We start from the raw sequence: 7,518 nt of genomic DNA, 5'->3' as shown, positions 1-7,518 counted from the left end.
ACAGTTCCATAAGCACTACCTTCTCTAGCCACATACCTCTTTGAGAATAGAATGTTGGTTCAGTTTATCACCCCATGTTTTCAAAGAAAACACAAGGTGGTGAATATTATAAATGATTAAGATAAATATTAAAGAACTTAAAATGAAAGGATAGAGAGTCTTCTCTACAAATTTATACCTCTAGTAGAATTTCACTGTTATCTGTTTCCTGTCTGCTTTTATAAATATAAAATGAAGAAAATGGTCAAAAATCCCATAGTTGGTATATTCCTCATATAAAGATATGGCACTTTGAAACAAAATGCTATGTAAGAGAAAAAAATCATAAAGCATTATTATATTTTTAAAAGTTAAAATGTTATGGCAGAAATTTTAAAAATTCAGCCAGAGCCTTATAGGGCCATCAGTCACATTAAGGACGACTGAGAGGTTACCTTTAGTATTTTTGCACCATAGTCTAAAAAGATGTAGATTGTCATGCAAGACACAGACATCCTAACTGGAGATGAATGAATGTGGCCCAGACTATATTAAAATCCTTCACTGCAACTCTACTGTTCAGTAGAGAATATAAGGATGGGTAGTCACACTGGTTAGCAGAACTCATTACAGACATACTAAATTATGCATTGAAGAGCTACTTTAGAATGCAGAGGGACATTAAGTTGCTTGATGAAACCTGAATTTTGCCTGAGCTTATGCCATTATTAAGGGTACTCCTCTGCTTGGCACTGCAGGAGTATAATAAATGAATTGGTCAAAGGTCAAAGTGCTTATCTAATTAATGGCTTCCTTCTCTTCCTCCTCCTCTTTCTTCTCATTAATATTATAAAAGCAATATATGCATATTGTAAAAGATTAAAATAGTATTAGAGAATATGAAATGAAAGGTTGGAGATCCCTCTCTACCAATTCATAATTCCCATAGGATTTCACCACTATCAGCTTCTTGACTACATTTATAATTATAAAATGGAAAAAGATGTCTAAGAATCTCATATTTGGCATATTTTTCAGATAGATAAAAATGTGGCACTTATGAACAAAAGTGTCATAAGAAAAAAACATAATGCATTAGAGACTTCTTAAAAATTAAAAATAAATTACATTATAATTTCTAAAATTCATTCAAAGAGTAGAGGAGATAGTTCAGCTTACAGTCCACAATAGTGAGAACCCCAGTAAGATATTCCTAATAGTATAATACTGGCCCCTGTGTCTTAAGAATACCCAACAGCTGTCTGATTACACTTATTGACTTATCAATAGAAAATCATTTATGCTTGATAGTGTAAACCTTTCTAACTAACCACGGCTAGTGAGGCCATATACCCAATGACTGCCAGTTTCCTAACAGTATATAACTAATTGTGTTTTACTTAATCCATACACAAAAATAAGTGTGGCTCTTGCCCCTCATCAAATATGCTCTCTTCACAGTAGATGAAAAAAAATTAAAGATATACAACTAGTTGAAATGCAGAAAATAAGTGACCATGGGGTTTCCATCCCCAGTTTGTACATCTATAAAAGGCTCGGGGACTTTAAAATCCAAAAGACCAGGATGTCTGATGTGAGATAGTGTCTTCTAAAACTGAAAGAGAAGCAGTACACATGAAATAACAAAAGTGTGGTTGCCTAAACAAGATGTGCATAATGACAACACTAGGTTATATATCAACATGGATAGAGGAAAATCTCACTGAGATCCTCCTATTATAGATGAAGCAATCAATCACTTCTGAGAGAATAAAAATAATTCTTCTCCATGAACTTATTATCCCACTGATATGTCATCCAGTTCTAAATTATCATCTCTAAAAAATATACATTGGAGTAACAATAAATGAACTCAGTAGGCTGCATTTACACATACACACACACACACACACACACACACAAATACATGTGCATATGTGTGTAAAACAATAATAAGTAAAGAAGCCATGAATTTGAGAGGAAATGGTTGAGGGGTATGGGGGAATTTGGAGGTGGAAGACGGAGGGATGGATATAATGTAAATACTATACATGTGTATGAAAATATCAAATATAAATAAAATAATGAAAAATAGAAGCCAGAAGCAAAATATGAAGGATTTATAGTCATAAACTAAGTCAAAATAATTCATTTTTCTCCATCATACACTCTTGTAAGGGGAGATCAAATACTGAAAATAAGCCGGTCCTATATACAATTTGGCACCAGGTAATAAGAGCTGTCAGAAATAGTTAAGCTAAGAGGGAAATTGAAGATCCAAGGAAAATATGAGAACTAGTTGATAATTTTGATAAAATGATTAGGAGTTAATATATTATACTTCACATTAAAGTGGGGAGGTTTTACAGTTTTGAAGGAAGGCATTAGTGAAAGGCATCAAGAGGAAGATTCTTACATAGGTACCCTGGCTAGTTTTGTGTCAACTAGACACAACTTCGTGTCATCTGAAAAGATTGAACCTCATTGAGAAAATGCCTCCATAAGATTGGGCCATACAGCATTTTCCTAGTTAGTGATTGACTAGGAAGGGCCCAGTCCATTGTGGGTGGTGACATCCCAGTGCTGGTCCTAGGTTTTATAAGAAAGCTGGCTAAGTGAAGTCATGAAGAGCAAGCCAGTAAGAAGCACCCTTCCAAGGCCTCTGTATTAACTTCTGACTCCACGTTCTTGCCTCGCTTGACTTCCTGTCCTGACTTCCTTTGATGATCAACTGTGATGTGGAAGTATAAGCAAGTAAATTTTTCCCTCCCCAACATGTTTTTGGTTTATGGTGTTTCACTGCAGCAACAGAAACCCTAAGACATTTAAGGGTCATCTAAGGAAGAAGTTACCAAACAGAACAGAGAGGATCACTTGAGTGGGAAGGAAGTGGTATCTTTTAGATGAAAGGGATCACTCTGATTTCTTATTGACATTAGATGAGTCTTGGTCAGTACTTTATGTGGATCTATGTATTATTTTTACTTTGGGGCCTGGGATGATATAAATACTGTCCTTAAAGAGAAATTCTGGAAAGCATTTTACTTTTTTTCTATTTCTATGAAAGTTTTAAAACTTTTAAATAACATCTGAATTATTAATAGAATTGAACACATGACCTCCCAGAACATGAGTTGAACATTTATGAAATGTGAACTACGACATCCCTTCACAAGGATTTAACTTAAGCTGATAGCTACAAGACTGCTAATATTGTCTATGTATACAAAGCTAATTTGAAATAACTTATATGTTCCATTTTAAGTATGCTTTCAAATGTATTTATGTATTTTTGCAAGCTATTCCTTTTTATTTTCTAATATTTTCTGATTTTTAGCTCATTATTTGTTCTTATTTTTCTTTTGAATTTTGTTTGAGATTTTTGGCTTTGCTCTTTTAATGTGTTAATACCTTGTATGCCAATCAAAGCAATCTTTGAATTTACAATTATTTTTTTGTATCTATGGGGAATGATTTCCACTACCTTTCTCTAGCCCTCGCCTTTTATTCTGCTACAGATAGCGATATTTTTTTAAAGTTTCAGTTTCTTATATAAGATGTGGTTATTTATGTATGACCTACAAACTCTCTCCCACATAGGGTAAATAATCACTACAGTACTTAAAATAGCAAAATAGAGAAAAAAAATTTATATAACACTGCTACACTATTTTGTTTTGGAAATAAGAGCATCTCTATGTTTTTAATATCAATATACTTTCCAAATGTTTTAAACCTAAGGTTGATTGGATCATCAGACATAGAAAGCACAAATAATTAAGGACCAGCAGTGTTGTTACTTTTGATTTCTTCTTCATTAATTTTTCTGCTACTAAAGATTGAACTCAGACCCTCTCACATATTGGGCAAGCATTTTATCACTGAGCTACACCTCCAATATTTTTACAGTGTATTTCCTGAAGATATTCACATAATGTGTTTGTTTTGACAGTCATCCCCTTGCCTCACCCTTCCCAGAGTCATCTCTCTCCTTACCAATACAACATTGCCCTCCCCTTTTGTTAACCCATCATGTACATTTGGTACTAACCATATACTCTTGGATGTATGGCCTCCCAGTGAAGCATGGGCCACCCACCAGGGGCCATACTTAAAGAAAACTGACTCTTTCTTATCCCTACTTATAGCCAATAGCTACTTAGCTGGGGCTGGAACTTCTTGCCTACCTCCATTCTCCATGCTGGAATTTTGTCTGGCCTCAGCATGAACAGCTGCCCATACTGTTTCAACTGCTGTGAATTCATACAGATAAATTCACATATTGGATTAGTAAGTGTACATTCAAAACTGCTCAGCAGTGTACAGAAAACACAGTTTCCCTGTAGCCACTTACCACATCTGGCTCTTAAAATATTTCTGGACACTCCTTTGAAATGATGTCTGAACTATGGGAGGAGGAGTTGTGATATAGTTGTCCCATTTGGGACTGAGCAATCTCTAGTCTCTTATTCTCTGAACCTTGGTCAGTTGTTGGTCTCTGTGTTAATTACCATCTCCTGCAAAAAGAAGAGTCTATAATTAAGAGACAGCTTAATACTATGTCCATTTATCAGAGTAAAAGCAGTAGGATCTTTTTAAATGCCTACAGGTTGTTTAGAACAGTATTAGTATAAAATATGGATGTTGACTGTTGGTGTAGGTTTTAAATCTAAGTTGAAAGTCATTGGTTACTTACATGTGATCGATGCTCTATTGGGGAAATAAAAATTAAAATTACTTTGAGATTTCATAGTACTGTGAACAGAATGCCAAACAAAGAAACAAAAAACTCCAACTGAAGACAGCATATACTGATGCAGTTGTGGAAAGGGGGACACACTTATTTACTGCTGGTGGGGATCAAAACTGGTGCATCTACTTTAGAAACCAGTGTGGCTGTTCCTTTAAGAGCTAGGAATAGATATACAGCACCATCTAGTTATATTCCTCTTGTGCATATATCTACTATAATACCTCCGCATCCATGTTCCTTGCTGCTCTATTCACAACAGTCAGGAAACTGAAACAGCCTAGATGTCCATAAACTGATGAATAGAACATGAAAATGCTGTACATTTACAAAATGACACAATACATATGTACGAAGTAAAAAGATGAAATTATGACATTTTCATGTAAACAGATGGAACTAGGAACAATTTTTATGATTGAGGTAACCCAGACCCAGAATGACAAGTGACCAATGTTTTTTCTCATTTGTGAGTGTTAGCTTTGAGTTATGTGTCTTCCATTTGGAATTCTTATACAAGTAAGAAAATGGGTAAAGGTCTGTGTGTGAGGGATTTCAAGAAAATAGAGTAGATAAAGGGTTCAAGAATATTGTAACAGAATAGGTTAAATGGAGATGGCTTAAGATAGACTATATAAGCAGATACATAATATTAGACACTTAGAAAAATTCACATGAAAACTTGCTATTGCAGAAATTTTATGTGTGTATATGTACACACATACATGTATAAACATTCATAAATATACACATGTACAAATATATACATCATATACATAAGATAAAATTTAAATGGAATTATCCATAATGGCCAACAATACTCCTACCAAACACATAGGTTAACAAATACAAAATTTAGTGCCAGAACTGAGTTACTGGTATTGGAGCTGTTGACCAGTGAATTCCCATAGAACCTCAAACATTACAGGCCATAGTAATTGTTCGTGGTTACGTCTTTCTGATGCTGTGAGCCTTTTATAAAGTTCCACACATGGGGTTAACCACCAAGAACAAAATAATTTTCATTGCTACTCTATCACTGTACTTTTGCTAATGAGATGATTTATAATATAAATATCTGTGTTATCTGGTGATCTAATGTGACCCCTGTGAAAGGGTAGTTCGAAAACCAAACCGTGGCATACAGATTGAGAACAACTGCTATAAAACTTGAGAGCAAGGCCCTGTTGCTGAAAACATAAATGTATCATAGAGCATGAAGAAATCAAAATGATACAGACCCAGAAGCCTTAGACGTAATGAGTAATTTTTTTTTAGGCTTGGATGTGATATGTATACTACTAGAGGAAAAAAAAAACATCAATCTTACCCAACTGTGAACTCTGGAAGCTACAATGACTTGTCTGACAAGATATGCTCAATCATTTGTATATTTTAAAACTGCAGAGACATGGCCATGCTAACTTACTCAGGTAGACCTTGAACCTACTGTGAAGTCCAGCTAGGCACTGAAGTTGTGATTCTCCTGCTCTACTGTTTGCAGAAGGTGGCCTATGTCCCTGGATCACAGGGGTCAGTTCACTTTCTGACTTCGTGTGTTAATTTCTGCATCTGTTTTCCTTTCATTCTTACTTTCCTTATTATTCTACAGTGTTATATGATGGTTAATATCATAGAATTTGACCCTTGTAGCCAAGGGTGTAATCTGTTTTTTTTTTTTTTAATTTACAACTAATATACATATTACCTTTCAAATGTATAACTAAATATTTATCTTACTGTTTTCTACTATCTAAATTAGTTCATTTGATGTACATTCTCATGTCTGCCCTTTTTCTTAAGCTTTCTCCCGTTTTCTTCAAACGTATTCATGTGTTGTAGCTGTGGTAGAATTTTATTTATAGGTGCCCTTTGGGAACTTTTCAGTTTGTGTGATGAAAAAGAACTTTGTTTCAGCACAATTCTGAAATTGTCTGAAAGAGAGGTGAGGAATATCAATATCACTTCCCAGCCTTTTTCAGTCATATGTTTTGGATAAGAAATTCACAGGTTTTACTTTATCAGAATATTTTCAAGCTCATAACCCTTCATTTGATGAGATCATATTGATATTTTCTTGGTAGTCTCTACTTCAGGTCTGGATAGATAACATGGCTTTCTTGTCTTCTTTACTATACCCTGAATCTAGGCTTTTCTTGTTAGAGATGTGTTAGAGATATTGACAACCTGTGTGTTATACTCACATTGTCTTCAGTAACAGGGGTTTTAGCTTAATTTTACATGCATATTCTTTCTTTCATTTTAACAAGAATGTTTCTTTTTTAGGTTATTTTATTTACATTCCAATTGTTGTCCTGCCCTTCAGTTGTCCCAAAGTTCCTCATCCCATTTCCCCTCTCCTTGCCTCCAAGATGGTGCCTTCCACCAGACCTCCACTTTCCCTAGGGCCTCAAGTCTCTGGAGGACTAAGTGCATCTTCTCCCACTGAGGCCTGACCAGGCAGACTTCAGCTATATTTGTGTCAGGAGCTTCGGACCAGCCTGTGTATGCTTCTGGTTGGTAGCTCAGGGTCTGGGAGCTCCTTGGGGTCTGGGTTAGTTGAAGTTTCTGGTCTTCCTATGAAGGTCACCCTCCTCTTCAGCTTCTTCAGTCTTTCCCCTAGTTCACTCATAGGGGTCACCTACCGCGGACCGGGATTTCTTGCGGGGTCCCTTGTTCCGTGGGACTAGAGGTTCTGGCCAGGTGTGCATGGGATTCGGCTTTGACAAACAGACTAGACACGAGTGATGTAAGATCTGAGTGTATTTCTTTAAAAATGACATGAGGCT

This window comes from Mastomys coucha, unplaced genomic scaffold (assembly GCF_008632895.1).
Source record: "Mastomys coucha isolate ucsf_1 unplaced genomic scaffold, UCSF_Mcou_1 pScaffold15, whole genome shotgun sequence".
NCBI lineage: Eukaryota > Metazoa > Chordata > Mammalia > Rodentia > Muridae > Mastomys > Mastomys coucha.
Note: the sequence above shows the minus strand (reverse complement) of the source record.